The 19,770-nt window shown below is 40.3% G+C and overlaps 1 protein-coding gene across 4 annotated transcripts in view; it reads right to left on the bottom strand.

The window, feature by feature from the left end:
- TSHZ2 (teashirt zinc finger homeobox 2) overlaps positions 1-19,770 on the bottom strand; it is a 507,982-nt gene that overhangs the window by 230,133 nt on the left and 258,079 nt on the right. The window lies entirely within an intron of this gene.

The following is a 19,770-nucleotide window of genomic DNA, read 5'->3' as shown; positions in this document are numbered from 1 at the left end:
TATGGGCTCATTTTCTTCACCTGGCCTTTTCAGAACCATGCAGATAAAATGCAACCAAAGAAGTCCCAAAGAAAAGGAGATCCAGTTTTAGGTTTGCAAGAACTGCACAATCTTAATGCAATTTTTTTTTTTTTTTTTTTTAATGAACTTCTATCTCCTCTCTCTGTAGCAGGTAGTGACTTGGGGAAAACCTTAGAGCAGGCTCTGTTATTTCCAGTCACTAAGGACAAAGCTTGGAAAAGGAGTGGCCATGCACTGGAGGGCCGTCCAGTGAGGCAGGCACAGAGAATTAGAAGAGAAGGGGGCTTGCTAGGATAAAGCAGCAACTCCAAAGGCTGCCACTGCTGCTGAAGATAAAGAATATTTATTGAGCAATTACTGTCTCCTAGGAAGTAAACTAGACACTGCAAATGCATTCTTTCATTTTGTCTAATATCTGCATGAAGTAGCCACTATTATTTTCATTTCACAGAGGGGGAAACTGAGGCTTTAAGGTAAGGAAATTCACCCAAGGCCACACAGCTAGCATTGCAGAGTGAGGACATAACACCCAGGTCTGCCTGACGGGAGAATGCCTCAACACAGGAGATGTTGCTGTCTTTGGATTGCCAACCTAATGAAGAAGAACCCTTTGAGGAGACCCAAAGGCTAAAGGTTAAGCAGTGGAATTTCATTGAAATGTCACTAAATAGATAACCACATCAGAGGGGAAAACTGTGGGAAAACTGGAGACAAGAGCCCATGATTTTAGTGACAGAATACCATAAAACAAGATGAAATATATAAATTCAGTCTAGCCATGAATTTTATGGTTGTGTTAGTTATTTTCCTGCTATTGGTGTGGTGTGTTTTACCTTCCTAGCAAATTGACAGGTGGATTTTTTATTAAATTGGCATTATTGGTCTCTAGTCTCAAAAATCGGTTTGAAAAAACAACAACTACTCAATCTAGTCCAAAACCCATTAATAAGCGGTCACAACTTGCAAGAAAACTGTAGTTTAAAATGACCGTAGGGCCGAATTAGATTATTCCTGTTGGTATCATACCATTTTCTTTTTCCTGGATTAACTTGTGTGTTTGCAAAAAATAGGTATACCATTCAAGGAGAAAGTCTCTGTTATAAAATTAATACACTAAATAACAACTGATAAAATAAGTTGTTACTGAGCCAAGTAAAATACATCAGGGAATTAGACAAATTTCACCAATCAAATAGGGTCACTTTGAGAATGAAGGGAATGCTATTAATCCGGAACATATGCTGGGTCAATAGGTATTCAGCAGGATGGTCCAGGCTAAGACACGTGGTGACCACACCTATGGCTCACGTAATCACAGCAACCAAGAAGCAAGTAAAGAAATTTGGGGGTTTGGTGGCAGTGAGGACTTTCTGTCATCACAATTGGCTAAGGGAGTTTCCGGGTTTCATTCATCTCAGTATTTTCAGTGCCTAGCACTGTGCCTGACATTTAGCAAGAAGTTGGGAAGTAATTCATGTTGTGTGTACATTGATGAAATATACATACATGCACTCTAATGCTTGCGCCCATGCGTACACACACACACACACACACTCTGCCCATCCAATACAGTCATTTTCAAACTAGGAGAAAAGAAGTGTTCTTTTTTTTTTCACTGATATTTGGAAGCAGAGCTTTCCGGACCAGCTCAACCTCACAATCTACTTTGTCCTTCTAAATGGATTCCGCAGAAGAAAAGTCAGAGACAGCAAACGCCTCCCCCACAATACAGATAAAATTTTCCGCTTAATTAGGCATTGACATGTTTACTATAACCTTTACAGAAGAGTAACTCGTGCCGAGAGACCCTTTTTGTCTGTTTTCCTCTGCAGAGCAGACTAAATCTCATGCACTGGATAAGGTAAGGCATTGAAAAGCCTCATACAAAAAGTGCCAAACATCTGTCAAAGTGAGTGTATTTTAACAATGGCTGAGGGTTCCAAGGAGTTTTTTTTTAAAAACACATTTCAATATTATACATCTAAAACTGTTCATTTGACTTAAGTGATTTTGTTTGCCACCAGCAGTTGGGGCAAGGGAGGAAAAGCAGCCAGAACAGGGGTGATCTGGATGAATAATGAATATCAGTCTCTCTCTCTCTATTGATGACTTGTTTAATAAGATTGCATCATGTGTAAGTCTTAGTAGAAGTGGATGAGTGGCAAGTGTATTCTTACGAATACTTATTTAATGAAAGAAAACTATCACAGTTATGCCAAAGCACAGGACGAAAGAACTGTTCTCTACAGAACTTCCTTGTTGATTGGGGGTCGAAGATCAAACTTCATAGTGGCAAAAATTTCCTTTTCCAACCTAAATTTCCAGTTTCATCCATTTCCCCAGCTTGACTCCGGCCACATGAGATGTCCCCATTCCTGGAACAACTGATTCAAGAGCAAATCTGGTGCATTCTTTGACTGAACTACTGACTCAAGAGAACATTTTTCTCCCACTCCATGACCACTGCCCTAGCCTGGGCCACCATATTGTCCCCTACGTTGGACAGTGAGCTTCCTGCTTCTACTTCCCAGAGTCTGCTCTTCAGTGAACTGCTAGAAGATTCTTCGTAAAAGGGATTAGGTCATGACGTCCCTCTGTTTTAACTCCTGCAGTGTCTTCCTGTTGCGCTTACTGTAAAATCTCAACCCTTAGCATGGTCTACAAGAGCCTGCAGGATGTGTCCTTGGCCAACCTCCCTGCTCCTCTCTCAGCACCCATGGCCTGCTCTTCTTGCCTAGGAAACAATAGCCTACTTGCTCTTCCTTGAGCCCACCAATCCTTCTCCTGACTGAGGCTTTCTGCCTTTGTAGATTTTTCTGACCAAAAAGTTCTTCTTTTGCACCATCACATAGCGGGCTCCATCAAGTCTCAGCTCTGATGGGCTCTTCTCAGTGAGGCCTTTCCTGATGTCTCCCCTGCTCTGTGTAACTATCCATCACATCACCCTACTGCCTGAAATCCCTGGAGCACTTACCAGACTCTGAAATGAGCCCATTTGTTTATTGATTGATGTCTTCTTATACTGTATGTAAGGTTAGAATATCTATCCCCATGCAGTCAGAATGCTCCTCCCCAGTGCTCAGTTCACATCCTGGCACGGAGTGATGTCGACAAACTATTTGAATGAATGAATAGATTATACAGTAAAAAGGTTTATTCCAGCTGCAAACTCTGGCTCCGTTCCTCAGCAGTGCAATTGGTACTTCTGGTGGGTAAAGAGCTCCCCACCCCCAGCCCATGTAGATCGATGTGAAATACAATCATAATAATCAACTTCACTCAATAATAAAACCAGAGCTGTGTGCCGAGGCTCACACTTGTAATCCCAGCATTTTGGGAGGCTGAGGCGGGCGGATCATCCGAGGTCAGGAGTTTGAGACCAGCCTGGCCAACATGGTGAAACCTAGTTTCTACTAAAAAAAAAAAAAAAGAAAATTGGCCAGGTGTGGTTGCGCATGCTTTTAACCCCAGCTACTCGGGAAACTGAGGCAGGAGAATCATATGAAGTGGGAGATGGAGGTTGTAAGGAGCTGAGATTGTGACACTGCACTCCAGCCTGGGCAACAGAGTGAGACTGTGTCTGAAATGAAATGAAATGAAATAAAATAAAATAAAACCAGAGCATCACCACAAATCATCTTTTCAGAACAACCCAGCTACCAACTTCCTTGCTGTCCAACTTCTTTGAGCTGTGGATTTATACTCCTAAGTATAAAGGCTGCGAATAAGCAACAAGACCACAAAAGCATCAGAATCTATGCTCTTAATGTGAACAGACTTTGATTCAACAAAGATTCACACATGGGAACTTTGAAAGTATGGACTAATTTTATCATGGATAAAGTCCGTTAGCTGGTCTACTATAAACAACATTACACATGTGTTAGCAGACATACATATTACAGTAGCCTTCCCCTGAATTCTTCATTTAAAAAAGAAGAAATATTATTGGAGAAGAATATTTTATATGCTGCATTTGTTTTACCCTAATAGTATGTGGGTAAAAATTACAAATAAACCCTTACATTTTATTTTCTTCCTACAGAAATTTTCTTTCATATGAAAGGTTAATGGCTGGGCATGGTGGCTCACACCTGTAATCTCAGTACTTGTGGGAAACTGAGGCATGAGGATGACATGAGCCCAGGAGTTGGAGACCAGCCTGTGCAAAATAGCAAGACCATTTCTACAAAAAAAATTAAAAAAAAATAGCCAGGCATAATGGTGCATGTCTATGGTCCCAGCTACTTGGGTGGCTGAGGTGGGAGGATCACTTGAGCCCAGAAGGTTGAGGTTGCAGTGAGCTGTGATCACGCCACTGCACTGCAGTCTGGGTGACAGAGCAAGATCCTGTCCCTAAAAACAACAACAAAAAGAGGAAAACAATTATTTTTAAAAATTTACTACCTCAATTGTTTCCAAACCTCTAGTCAGAATGATTTAAATGAAATTCTGCAAAATAATTCATGGGTGGTATGGTGTTAGATACCAGACTTTTGCTGGGCATACATTTCTGTAGTCACCTTGTGAGTCCACAGTAGTGTTTACAGTAAAAACACTGACAGTTTTAGAAATGGCTGTAGAAGTAGAACCGTTATAACATAAGAACAATTAAAAACTCAAGAAGGTTGATTTTTAAAAACTAAACCAGAATTCAACCAAGACCTCATTTAAAAACATATCTGATGGTGACAGGATCATTTTCGCCGATCTACCGCACTAAATGACTGTTTAAAGTCACAAGAAGATGCCACAGGGTTCAAGGCAGATGTCAATGAGGAGATCGTGAGAATTTCTCAGCGTGTACCCAGTAGCTACAAAAAATGATGACTCGGAATAAGAGCTCCCTGTCATGTGTCTCTAGTGTTTTGGTGACTGTGGTCTAAAAGTCTGTTAATATGTATATTATTATTGGCACTAATTGGCATGCATGTTGGCAGGCTGAGTAAAGAGATACCGGATTCAATGTTCAAGGAAGCTGAGCTATTCTCAAGGGTAGCTAGGCCTAGAGTGAGGGCCTCTTGGAGGGCCATGTGGAGGGATCCCTCTGCTTTTTGTTTCAGGAGAGAGGAAGTCTAGAGAGCTGTGGGATCCTGGCACCATTCCTGAGCACAGATTTCATTTACAGAGAATCCAGGTACCACAGGCCAGGGCCCAGGGTGTTTGCTGGCTGGAGAAGTTATCTATGTTCATGCACATTTTTAAACAGAAAAATGTTCAAAAAGCAACATAAAATTTGTGGTGTGTGGATTTTTATCCCTGGCATGCCACATATAACATAAGTGTTACTGATATATACGGATCGAGAGAGAAGAGTTTACTCCCTCCTCTGTCTGAATGTCAGAACCAAACAAATAGAATTCTTTGTTTAAAGGACTGCTGGAGATGGCGTGGGTACAGTGATAGGGGGCCATCCTGAGCCCATCAGTACTCTGCGAAGGTAAATAGGGACGTTTCTGGTGGTCATCAAAACAACAATATCTCTTTTTTTTCAATTTCCTGAAGATGGTTCGGTTAATTGGAATGTTTTACATGTACCACGCATGCATCCCAGGTGGGGTCTGTCTGAACACTTAACATATGCTTGTTGCTTCTTTCTTGGGCCATCGTTACAGCTCTTTGGACTGTAAAACGTTTTCTAATCACATTTTGTGAGTTTCTCCACATCTCGGTCATCAGCAAAAAAACGGCTAAGCTACTTGAAGTCAGGGGAAGTGGATACTCTGTCATCCCTTTGTGGTTCATCTGCTTATTCATTCAATCAAGAAATATTTATTCTGCAGTTACCACATGCAAGACACTTTAGTGGAGTTTCACTGGGACTTTCGTCACAGTGGGTCTTCCGAGGCCAAGGCAAGTAGAGAGGTGAGTTATGGAGAGAAGCTGGATGCTGAGGTTATGGAGAGAGAGGTCATGAAAAGGTCACACATTACTGAAGGAAGGCAGGTAATGAAAATGGGCAAAGCAGGCCAGGTGGAGGAAAATACGTTCTCAGTTGTGAAGGTAAGTAATCATGGATACTCAGCTAGACTGGACACTTGGCTGGAGGATACTGAGGGCTGTGAGTAACACGAAAGTTTATGGCACATCAAAAGCACAGTGGACCAGGTGCAGTGGCTCATGCCTGTAATCCCAGTACTTTGGGAGGCAGAAGTGGGCGGATCACATGAGGTCAGGAGTTTGAGACAAGCCTGGCCAATGTGGTGAAACCCCATCTCTATTAAAAATACAAAAAATTAGCCGGGTGTGGTAGTGCATGCCTGTAATCTCAGCTACTTGGGAGGCTGAGTGGCAGGAGAATCTCTTGAACACGGGAGGCGGAGGTTGCAGAGAGCCGAGATCATGCCACTGCATTCCAGCCGGTCCAAGAGAGCAAGACTGTGTTTAAAAAAAAAAAAAAAAAAAAAAAAGGCACAGCTGCTACTGAAGGACTTTCATGGAGTCTAGGAATGCCAGGTATTTCATTTGGGACAAACTATGTGGACAAAACTAAATACATCTGAGAGCCAACCATTTGCAACCTCTGAACCACAGGAACCAGGGGTTAGAGAATCTGGTGTGCTTTTCTGGTTCTCTCTCCTATCACCTATTTCTTCATCTGTCAACCTCAGATAGGAGTGACCATCCCAAGCCTGACTGACTGAAAGGGTCCTATCAGACAAAAGAGGAAGTATATTGTAAACCCACACTATTCACGTAGGGTTGACAAATGGTGTTAGCATCACCTGGGAGCTTGTTAGAAATGCAGGCTCTCAGCCCCACCCCAAGTCTGCAGAATAGAAATCATTTAACAAGGTCCCTAGAGGATTCCTATGCGCCAGAAAGTTTAAGAAGTCTGGATGTAAATTGCAAAACTGTTAATTAGTAGAGAGATATTTAGCAATCTACTTCTCTATGCCTATGTTCACCAGTGTACGTGGGAACCAGCTTTGTGAAAAGATAATACAACTTTGAGGACTTTCAGCCCCTGTCCCCTCCAGATATCAAAAGACTAAATGCCTATGGCTTAGATGGTTGCTCCCAGTTTATACTGGAAAGCACCAACCAAGAGAGAAATAAATCGCTGATTCAAGAACTGATCAGTTAACAGGGTAGATAAGATGGCCCCTCAGCCTTGGGATCAGGCAGACCTTGGTTTACTGTGTGATGTCATCTTGGGAAAATTACTGAAACTTTCAAAGGCACAGCTTCCTCATCTATAAAATAGGAATATAATAGTATCTACTTCTTAAGATGCTTTAGAGTATTGCATGTGATAAAGTATGTGAAATACCAAGAATGCAGGGCTAACTTCCAACTTCTCAGCCCTGGTTCTAGGCACTTTCCAACCTCTGTACATCTGATCTTCAACCTGAACCCACAGATGGCTGAAATCAGTTGAGTCTGGCATTCTTTGTTATCCCTAAATCTTATTCCAAGCCAACAGCTTTTAGATGGTATTCACAATAGATAAGAACCAGCTTTGTTTATGTGTCATGCATAAGAATGCATAAGAAAAGAGCTTCCTCCAGTTTGGGGTTTGTTATTTAATATTAAATCACTTGTACAAGGAGCCAGTGGTATGTGTGCCGGGAACTTCCGTAGAAGTGATGTACAAACATCAAATAGCAAGTTATTAGGTCATTACCCATAATGGTAATGTCTGCAATCCTCAAGAAATAAAGCAACCCACCATCTGAGAAAAAAGGTCTTTGTTAGAGGCCTCGGGCTTTGCATTGAGAGAGGTGACAAATGTTTAAAGCAGAAGGTCTCCAAGAAAAATGCTTTATATTCAGCTACCTAGAATTTCAGTCCAGCGTATATTATTATTGCGACACGTCTTGGTGACAATTTAAAAAAGCAGAGTGAGAAAATATTCATGGAGAAGGGTGAGAAGGGGACCACTTTATAAGCTTTTTGGTAGCTCCAGTTTAGAAATCATTATCCTTACATTATCCTTACACCCAGAGAGTCACAAATCAGGAACAGAGGAGAAAACAAAGTGAAACAAAACAGGAACAAAGAAACTACACAATAGAACTGAGACTTTCCCACTAAATTAAGGTTTTTAGTTGTTGAGTTTTCAAGTGGTAACAAGTATTTTCAGCAAGGCATGCATGCTTATTTTCTATACATTTATTCTGCATAAGGATATATAAACACACACACACACACACACACACACACACACACACACACACACACACACACATATAGTTCCTTCCAAGACTGGAGAGGTTTTTTTTTTTTCTTTTCCAAGAAAAGGGACAGTGAATCATTGTCCAAAACGACCTTCAGAAAGTATACGAAGCTGCTGCACCATCTGTATTTTTTCAGACATATATTCCAATTTTACTTGAAATAACATCATTAGCACAGCCATCCCACAGAGCTAGAAGGTGATCTTGTTTCCTTTTTGCCTGGCTTGAAGTCAAACATCTTTTCTTTTTTTTGGCAAATGCTGCTTCTCTCTCTGAAATATTTCATGCAGATAATGGATAATGACCAGTTCTCACTGCCTTTTCTCGAAAACGTCTAACTGCATTAGCCAACAATGGACAAATTTTAACCTGCTTCTTTTGCTAAGTTCATGGCTGTGACCACTTCCCATTAAAGAAAGAAAGAGAGAGAGAAAGAAAGAGAGAGAGAGAGAAAGAGAGAGAAAGAAAGAAAGAAAGAAAGAAAGAAAGAGAAAGAAAGAAAGAAAGAAACAAAGAGAAAGAAACTCACTGTCCTCTTAGAAAAGCTACATTGGCACTGTCAGAAAGCAGGCTGGACTTTAGTTTTCTGGTGAAAAGTCTTTGCTGTCTCTAGAAGAATCACAGAAGCCTGAGGTGGAAAGAATTTTCATGGCATTGGGCCAATTTCTCATTCAGGAAAGGGCTTCCTGGCCTTGGTATCCTTAAATGGCTCAGATGCTTGACTTTCCAACCTGTCTTCTTCATGTTGGACTCTCCACCAGCACAGTCATTGTTACTAGCCTGCTATGAGGACCACACTGTATGGGAACCATTTCTATTCCTCATACTTAGGAGTTGAGCCGTGTTTCCATCACGGTACAATCTGATCCAATCAAAGGATTGGGGAGAACTTTCAGTTTAAGCTTTTATGATATGCTTTCATCTCTTCATCAACATTTCTGTCAAGTACTGCTCAGCATATACTTGAACATGCATGCAGGGATGACTCATGGAGTGCAATGACCTGCCCGGTTTCCATCTCAGACCTACCTCATCACTGTCCATTTTGCTTAGGATTTGAAAAAATTCTTCTCCTTGTTCCCCAAACTCATCAAATTCTTGCCTTCTTTAAGGCCCTTGAAATTCCATTCCCCCTGTATACAAGATTCCCCCTTTTCCTCTATCTAAGTCTTTCCTTTTAGTCTCGTTCTTTTAGTTTCAGCTCCAATGCCCTTTGTCGGATGGGTCATCTCTGATCACTGTACCCTCCCCACTTACTCCTCTGAAATTACCAACAACCAAAGTTATTTTCTATCTCAGCCCCCCGTTTTTCTTTTGTTTACCTTATTTCAGTTTGCAATTGTACTTACTATGTACTTGATTGTCCTCTAGATAAGACTGTAAGCTCCTTGAGGGCAGGTCAAATCTATCTTGTTCACCACTGTATCCCATTGCTCTACCCAGCCCACCTTGTTCAAGTATTTGTTGGATATATAAATAAGAAAATGAATGATTGGACCCATAAGTGAATGAGTGATTGCATCAGTGAAGCATGGTTTTCTATCCAACACTTAGATTCCATCCAAAACTTAGATTTTATTCATTGCTGCCAATTTGCTTTCAAGCCATAGAGAAGCAACAACAAAGTATCTTTTAAACAGAATATTGCTTTGGATGGTTGAAGTGTGCACATGGGTTTAAACTCATAGGGTGGGTTACTCCCTCTGGGAAGTAGATAAATCAGGTACAAGTGTCATGTGAATTCAGGAGCCCGCAATTGTGACACCTCTTACTCTCTGCTTCTTCTTGCCTTAAACCCTACAACTTGGCTTATGTTCATTTGGCATGAGGCAGTCCAAGAACTCATCCCCTATAAAAATATAAAAACTTAATCTCTTATCTCACCTTTGCACTTCAGGCTGAATGAGTTAATTAGATCATTATTTTTGGCAGCTGGTTTCTTCTAGAGAAGAAAATGGGACCCTAGGAGCCAGCTAGGTCACCATAATACTCTTACTCAGTAGTTCTGGGGGTGATTTTTGTTCCCCAGGGGACATGTGACAATGTTTGAGGACATTCTTGGTTATACCTAAAGAAGCTGTGTTGCTGGTATCTGGTAGGTAGAGGCCAGAGATGCTGCTAAACATCCTTCAATGCACAGGACGGTCCTTACTCAAAGAATTATACAGCCTCAATATGTCAATAGCTTAGAAATGCTGCAAAGTCAAAGTCAGCTAAAGCTCTGGGAATTGACAACAAGGAAGTGTGACATTCGTGCTCTTTCTAGTTGTCAGTGAAGCAAGGGTCTGCACAGAGAAGAACACTCTATTATTAAAAGAGAACTATTAGGTTGGTACAAAAGTAAAAGTAATTACTTTTAATGGCAAAAACAGCAATTACTTTTGCATCAACCTAATAGAGGAGAAAGTGTGTGCACCACCCTCATAGGTGTTCCAGGATGGAAGAGAACAAGGTCTGCAGCAAGTCCACCCTGGTTCAAATCTCATCTCTGCCATGTCCTGCATTATCATCTTGAGCAAACTAACAACTTGTGTGGGGCTCAGTCTCCCCGTCTATCAATTGGAGATACTACTAGTACCTGCCTCAAAGATCAGTTTGAAAATTAAGTGAGATAACTGGAAAGAAGTCAGAACGCCTGGTAAAAATAAGCACTCGATATGTCTGCTCTCATTACCATCACAAGAACAAAAACCTAGTCATGAAGAATCATGTTATGGAGCCGGATTTCTCAGGACTTATTGTATTTGCTTTTTCAAGTTTTGGCTGAAAAAATTGTTTATCAGACTTCTAGCATTATTCTCAATCAATTCCTTCTGGATGCATTTAAATCCCCTTATCACATTGAGTATTTTTATATTACAAGAAACAAACAAATAAAAAAGTTAATGATAAAAGGGATTAGCATTTATAAACTACTCCAGTAACTCCACCAAATAAATCCTGACCTATTTCAGTTCTTAATTAACTAGGTTAGCTTTTAAATGAGTCAACTTATATGGAACAGCGAGTTTGAGCTGGGCCAAACCCACACCACAGAGTTACATGAAGCAGTACTTGGAAACGACCCAAATTCCGGAGATACTTAGGTCTTCAGACGTAGGTCTTCCATCATCTTTTTGAATCAACAGTTTGGATAATCTAATGGAAAATTCTCCAGGTTTTTTTGACCCTTTGACTTAGGTTAGGGCTTTAAGAATGAAATTTCCAAGAGCTGGCATCTTGTTTTTTTTTTTTTTTTTTTTTTTTTGTTCCTACCGATAGAGAAAACAGGTAAATAGGAAGAGGCTTTAAGTCACTTTATAAGCATCCTCCTAATAGTACCAAATTGGCCATTCTCCCAGGACAGGAAAGTTGGGGAAGATAGCACTATCTGGTGATTTAATATTCTCCATTGGTGAACACCAATAAATGGTTCATAAGACAGCCACTGTCTTGTTCTTGATATTCTTTCTGGCTTTTTGTCTCTGTTTCATTTTCCTTTTGGGGGTTATTTTCCCTTGCTTTTTAATTATTCTAATGTTAGTTTTCAGCCAGTTCTCAAACCACATTTACAGAAGTCAAACTCCCCTAGAAAATCATATCTATCTATCTATCTATCTATCTATCTATCAATCATCTATTTATCTATCATCTATCTATCATCTGTCTATTTTAATGCACAATTTAGCTTATTGTTTAATTTGCTTCTGGGAGTAAAAGATAGTTTTTCTTTTCTTGGAGAAATTACCAAAAACAAAACCCAGATCTTTCTTTCTGACTTGGAAGAGGATTATTAGGCATGGACTGAGTTCCTGGAAAAGCATCTTCTTATATGCAGCTTCTAACACCTTTGAGTGACCCTTAGGAGATACAAAGGGAATTTGCAGTTGTACCCAAAAATAGAGATTCAAAAAGGACCTTGGTAGTTACTTATAAGCATTTAAAAGGAAATGTGCTGATTCTTGAGCAATGCTGAAGAGATCATTAGTGTTCTAGGGTACATCACAGGAGACGCTATGGCTGCTTCCCAATAAGTGTGGGTGAGATTGGTGCCATCCCAGGTCTATGTGTGGGCGCTGAATCATCAAACCTAATCACCTTGCCACAGCATCCTATTTAGGTTATTCAGGCTGGGTCTAAGTCAATTGGTGACTGGCATTCTCAGTTTGATTTGATGGTTAAGAAAGTAAGGGATTTTATCTTTTGTTTTTCCTGTTTTCATATAATAACATATCATCTCATAAACTTTTAGGAGATTTGCTAGTATGAGGAATGGCAGCCAGAGAACCAAGCCAACATATATGAGATCACAGAGCCAAGAAAATTTCAACCTTGATCAAACTCTACCTGAAGATTTTTGTCTTTGTACTTTGAAATTTCATGAACAAATAATCCCCTTTACAGCTTAAGATAGTTCCTTGCAACCGAGAGCTTCATAATATATCTAATTTGTATATGCACATTTTATAGTCTTGTATAGCTGTTACTTCACAAATTAGATACATTTTTATAAATGTGTACAAATTAGCCTTGCTGTGCCCTGACATTTTTTCATATTATACATTGTTTCATTCCTTGGTGTATATATTCTTCAGCCCCTAACGATTATGATGGCAAAGTATTATAATTTTTTGTTTGATAAAGTATAAGGTAATTATTTGCTATTCTGTCCATTAATTTTCCATGATGATCTGGTTAATGCTGTAAAATTTGGGATTGCTGCTCGCAGTCAAGTACCTAATCCATTGTTATTTATCCATTAGCAATTTCAAATTCCAACGCCACTTCAAATGGCATCTCCTCCCCAAGGTCTTCTCTACTACTGGACAAATCAAATTGTGATTCTTGACCTCACCTCCCAGGTGGTAAGCTCTTTAAAACAAAGGGGCTATGAGTGTTTATCTTTATATGCCCAGCACTAGGAGTTTTTGAGCACACAGTAAGGACTCTATAAATGTTCTTCTTTCTCCTTGCTTGCTTTGTATCCTGTGACTACATAAGATCTTGCACATAGCCAGAACTCCAGAATCCTACTTAAATAGCACAGCAGAGATGGTGCTTACCCCAGGAGGGTCCCAGCTTCCTGAGAGGGCACTACATTAGAGACACACTTGGTAATGTCCAACACACCCTTAATGACTCAGCTGGGGTGATTTTGCTCCTGGGGACATTTGTTAATGTCTGGAGACATTTGATTGTCACAACTGGGAGACAAGATGCTACTGGCATCTAGTGGGTAGAGACCCAGGATGCTGCTAAACATCCTACAATGCACAGGGCAATTTCATGCAACAAATATAGAGACTTATCTGTCTGGTTCATTGCTTTATCCCTAGTGGCAAGCCCAGGTCTTGAGGTAACTCTTTCCTGTTTATGTCTAACCACCATCCATTTCCTACTGTTGGCCATCTTGGTGGGATTGCTCTGCCCTTCTATTTTTGCAATTTGGAGGAATTAACAATTGAAATCACCCTTCCCTCCCCCTTGATGTTAAAGTAGGTAGTGTAGCTCTTTTTTTTTTTTTAGACTTAAGATTGACCTGGAACTGACTTACGGACTTATGGCATCATAAGGTCCAGGCTGTATAAAACTGCTCTCTTACAGATACTTTGGGAAGGAGATGACAGAACAGAGATTCTGGCCTCTGGGAGTTTAATTTCATGGGAGCCCAGTGCATCTGGACTGTTTTCCAGCAAAAACAATATAGATTCCCTGTGTGTGCATTGTGTGTGTTTATGTCTGTGTATTTAAATATCTGATCATTTGTTTAAGGAGCAGGGAGGTGAAACGAACATATGAAAACTTTCTCTCTTCTTTCTCTTTTTGGTGTTTTGTTTTGTTTTTGTTTTACTATGGCACAGAACACTAGCTTGGCCAACCAAAATCTTGCTCCATGGAAAGTGAATTCTGACCCTATGACTCAAAGGTGGAAATGGGCTAGAGTAGATCCACTTCACAATTCTATTATAGAGAGATTGTCTTTTGATTCTGCCCCTTTGGTCCTCACAGACGTACTAGTTCCTCCCCTTTAGGTGAGCTACACCATGTTCCTCCCAACAAATCCCTTGTTTTTACTCGTTTGCCAAGATAATATTTATCACTTGCAATCAAAGACCCCACTGTTTGATAGATGGTGCTCAATACATACTTTGAATCAAAGAATGCATTTATACTAACCCAAACGGAATGACTTCTTACCAAGTTTGAGTAAATTAAGCTCAAACCACTGGTACATTGCTTGGGATTAAGTAGAGGGTAGGTATTATTATTTAGATGTTCATAGACAAAAGGGCAGAACATAAAGGAATGTTAGTAAGAACACCCTATTTCTGGATACCAAATATTTCCTTCCAAAGCCAGAGTCCCCTGTATCCAGATGTATATCTTTCCATAGAGCAAGTCTATATATGTGGATTTGCCTTAAAAATGCTTTCTGGAAACATATCATCCCCCAATGACTTGACTGTACCCGTCTCGAGTATGGTTGCAGTGCTCGTAGTCTATTGTGTCAATAATCTGCATATTTAAGAGTCCCCACATGCTCGTTGAGACGATAGATAGAGCTGGTACAGTCTACTGGGTCAAAAATCTGCTTTAAATCGTCTATATACACAGTCGGTTGAGTAAATAACAGCATTTTCAAAATGTCTCTAAATATATAATAACATGATAAATCGCATCAGCTCCTAAAGAGGCAGCCTCGCTGCCGCTGATCAGGAAAATGATGTGCACTTTAACAAGCCACTTACAAATGATCTCATCTTTTTCCAGTCGTGGGAGCATTATCTTTTTTTTGTCTATATGTTTCACATGCAGAGGAAAGAAACTCAGATGCACGCACACACACCCATGCACACTCACACAGAGAAAGAGAGAGAGAGCAGGGTGTATATGTATGGTCAATATCTTGCATAAACAAACTGGGCTTGAGTCAGTTGTGCAATTGTAGGGAGTGAAAGACCAGAGAACAATATTCTCCTTTCTTTGGTTTGAAGGTTTCTACCATCACTCAGCTGTGTGTGATTCAGATAGCTAAGCTGGGCTCCAGACACACAAAAAACTGTTTAAGTCAATTAGAGGCATTGATTTTGAGACCTCCATTTGACCTCATTCTGCTGTGAAGACAACCTATTCTACATTGCTTCATAAGAACCCTGTTTGCTTACAAATGGCTTCTATATCTACAATATCCTAATACCTATCACTTAGTAAGTATCTTACATGAGTTGTTTTAGTTGAGTCTCACAGAACTCCCATGGTGGAGGTGATATTATCAGTTCCATTTTTGAAGACGAGGAATCTAGGCTTCCGGAAGTTAAACAACTTTCCTAAGACCTGGTCTGGCTCTGTCAGGTCCCCACGCAAACCTCATCTTGAATTGTAATCTGAATTGTAATCTCCACGTGTTGGGGGTGGGACCTTGTGGGAGGAAGTGATTAGATTACGGGGGCAGTTCCCCTGTGCTGTTCTCATAATAGCGAGTGAATTCTCATGAGATCTGATGTTTTTATAAGGGGCTCTCCCCTACTTCATACTGTACTTCTCTCTCTTGCTGCCATGTGAAGAAGGACATGTTTGCTTCTCCTTTGCCTTCCGTCATGATTGTAAGTCTCCTGAGGCTTCTCCAGTAATGTAGAACTGTGAGTCAATTAAACCTCTTTCCTTTATAAATTACCCAGTCTCAGGCAGTTCTTTAGAGCAGCGTTGAGAACGAACTAATACAGCCCAGAAACTGGTTGACTCTAGCTTTGAAGTGAGTTCACTGGACCCCAGACCCAGTGCCCTCTCATGGCTGTGTACTAGCATACTCACGGCATGTCAGTTTTCCATGATGCCCTGCCATTACCAATGTGTATAGTGGAGGTGTGCGTGTTTCTGCTATAATGCAATGTGTGTTCCTAGACAAACCTTGCATTTTGCACAGCTTTGCAGTTAAAATTATGGTGCTTATGGGAAAAATAAGGTTAGGATAGACCACTTACAAAGTAAGCAACTTAGCATCCAGAGAGTAAGCAAACAATAACAAACATAATAAAAATACTGGTTGGGTTAGAAACACTTGTTCAATTCATAATAAATAAAGGAATGCCACACTAAATAAAAGGCTTTACAAATGTAAATAAATAAGTGATGGTAGTTAGATAGAAAGGAGTTTAAAGAGGTAGTGAGATTGTGAAGTTACAGGCAGGTCAAATTTTTAAAAATCAGGGAAAGGTGACAGTCAGGCTTCTGAGGCAGATTTACATGGTTAACCTGAGCTAAGAGGATTGGCTTTTATGAATTGACTGCTTTCTTTGCTGAATTCAGCCATGTTGTGAACTTTGCATTTGGCTGCTGTTACTCAGTGGTGCTAAACAATAATGTGTTGGAAAAAATTACATGTGCATCAATGTGACGTTCTCATTATATTCTTATCATTAACCTATTTACCAATCAGGAATGAACTAATCTGCTGTATAGGAAGATGAGCTACAATGGAACAGACTTTATTTTATCTTTCATTCTTAAAGACCTTTCATATTCAACTAACTCAATTGCTAAAATCCTGGGCACCTCACCAATAAAATCTTAACTTTGAATTAATTACTCAGGCAAACCAACTTAAAATAAAGATTGTAAATCTAAATAGTTTCTAGGCGACAGAATTTACGTCTCACAAAATCTCTCTCATTATTGGGGAGATATAAAGAGAGAGTATCCCTTTTATTTCTTCAAGTACCTACTGTGTACCTGGTACAGTATGCAATATGCATTTTATTTTGGAAATAATCCTGTGAGGTAGGTATCTTTACCTTTATGTGAGGAATTTGAGGCTAACAGAAAAGATGCAAGTAGCTTTCTGGTAGACAGTGACAGAGGCAGGATATGAACTCAAGTCCTGGCCAGGGGTGGTGGCTCACACCTGTAATCCCAGCACTTTGGGAGGCCGAGGTGGGTGGATCACTTGAGGTCAGGAGTTTGAGACCAGAATGGCCAACATGGTGAAACCCCATCTCCACTAAAAATACAAAAAATTTGGCTGGGTGTGGTGGCCCACGCCTGTAACCCCAGCTACTTGGGAGGCTGAGGTGGGAGGATCACTTGAACCCAGGAGGCAGAGGTTGCAGTGAACCAAGATCGTGACACTGTACTCCAGCTTGGGTGACAGAGTGAGACTTCATCTCAAAAACAAACAAACAAACACCGCCCACCCCCCCCCAAACACACACAAAACCAAGCTCAGAGACCCAAGACCCAAGCATCTTCCACCTCAACTTTCTGCAATGAGACAGTAAGTGATGAGGTGCGGTCCCAGCGGACTCAAAGTGAAAAATGGTCTCAACTGGACACCTCTCATGCCACCTTGACTCCTCCATGAATTGATCCCATCCTTGTGACTTACTGTCAATGCTTAATACTCTTAGCAGTCAGAATGAAAGATGCATCAGATCATGCCACTTCCCTGCTCAAAACCTCCCAAGGGACATTCTTCCCACTCAAAGAAAAAGCCAATGTTCTCACCATGGCCCTCAGATTTCTATGTATGTTAGCTCTCCACCTGGTCTCTAATGCTTTCTTCTATTTCCTTCTTCCTGGTTTTTCTGCTGCAGTCATACTGACCTCTTTGCTATTTCCCATAAGCCAGGAACATTCCCATCTTAGGCCTTTGCGCTGGCTGCTGTCTCTGCACTTTTCCTAACTTCCTTCAAATCTTTGCCTAAATGTCATTTCTTGATGACACTTTACTCCAGTCACCCTATTTAAAGTTGCAACTGGTCTCCCCATTCTTTCAGAACCCCCAATTCCCTTATTCTGTTCTATTTTTCTTTTGCCTTCATACTTACCAACTTGTAGCTTACTATAGAATTGACTTCTTTATTATATCTATTGTTAATTATGATCTTTCTTTGTTAGTTTGTAAGCTCTGTAAGAACTGGTATCTTTGTCTCTTTGACTTGATGCTGTATGGAGGCACCTGTGCATGGTACATGGTCAGTCATCAAAAAAGTATTTGTTGAATGACTCAGTGAACATTTCTTGAATCTCTGACATTTTCAACACCAAAAGGAGAGCAAAACTTATCCACTCACCAGAATTTTTCTGGGTTGGCTGTGGGTTTGCACCCACCTTCTATTTTCCAATAAAACGTAGGTCCCAGGGACTAGTCTTGCTTCCCAGACTTCCAACATTTGCTCAGTATGATAGCCTTTCTCAAAACCAATCTGGTTCTATATTTAGAAGTCAATTTAAGGGCAGAAACACAGAATACTTGCAGTAAAGGCAGAGATGCTTCTTAATCAGAAAAATACTTAATGGGCCCATGCTTTCAGCCGGGTAGGGTCCACAACCATGCAGGGTCTGGGCTATAAATGATACACACCAGGGCTATTGAATATGCTTCCTAAAGTTACTTAAGCCAGGCACTTAAAAAGTTTTTAATTACTTGGAAGAAAATCCAAAGCATGTTATTTTATTGCATCCTTCCATCTCTCTGGTCCTATGAGACTGAAATCCTTGGTTCCAGGATATAGGGAGTCTGACATATACTCTTCTTTTTTTGTTAGTATTGAAACTATTTAATAATGTCTGAATTTATACTACAGAGTCTCCGAGTTCTTCCTCCTTTTCCCTCTGTCTCTAATGCAGCAAGAACTGAGTGTGCCCATTTGAACAAGCAGATAATTTATTGTTTGAGATGAGGAAAACCCCAGCTCTATCACTTCCTAGCTGTGTGTTCTTAGGCAAGTTACTTGCACTCTCCAAGTCTCAGTTTCCTCATCTGTAAAGCAAGGATAATTACAGTACTAAATCCATATGGCCACTGAGGACATTTATGAGAAAATGCTACAGTTCTTTCTTTTAATTCTTTTTCTGCTTCCTGCTCAACTTCCCAGTCTTAGCACAAAGGTCTCATCCTTAGAAGATCTTTTCTGGCCCCTGACTAGGTAGGATCTCTTCTTACATAGGCTCATGGGATTTTTCTCCGATTGCTCCCATCAAAATTGCAATTAAACAATTATATGTGTAATTGTTAAATTCTCGACTCTGCCATTTACACTCCATGAGGGCAGGGACTTTGTGCCTTGTGCATTGCAGTATCTTCTGCATTTTCTCAGGGCCTGCAGCATAGCATACACTTTACAAATAGCATTTCATTGATTCCAAGATCTTCCTTCTACATTTTAACATCTTGGGAATTAGGGTGAATCTTACAATCAATGGTATCCTAAAATGGCTGCCAGGGGGCAATTGGAAGCTATTTCAGGAATGCCTTAACCGATTCATTTTGCTTATCTTTTTCTTTTTATATAAACGCGAGAGTGTTACCTTATAAAGATCTTTTTAAAAAATAAGTCTAAAAGAGTCTTTCAGTAAGTATAAAATAGAAATTCTAAGTGATAGCAGGAGAGCAGTGTGTCATGGTTTAATTATAAGCATTTTTCTTTCTCAGTGGTGCCAACTAGAAGTAGTACACTTCACTGAATGGCCTCTTAGTTTAGATAAAATACAGTAATTGTTGCATGGATGAAAAAGGTAAAAGTGCTTCACACGGTGCTTGGCACAGAGAAAGTGCTCATTACAACAGGCCACACAAAACAATAATAATTTT

Source organism: Macaca fascicularis, chromosome 10 (genome assembly GCF_037993035.2).
Source record: "Macaca fascicularis isolate 582-1 chromosome 10, T2T-MFA8v1.1".
NCBI lineage: Eukaryota > Metazoa > Chordata > Mammalia > Primates > Cercopithecidae > Macaca > Macaca fascicularis.
The sequence above is the reverse complement of the archived record's forward strand: the minus strand, read 5'-3'. Positions and strand labels throughout refer to the sequence as shown.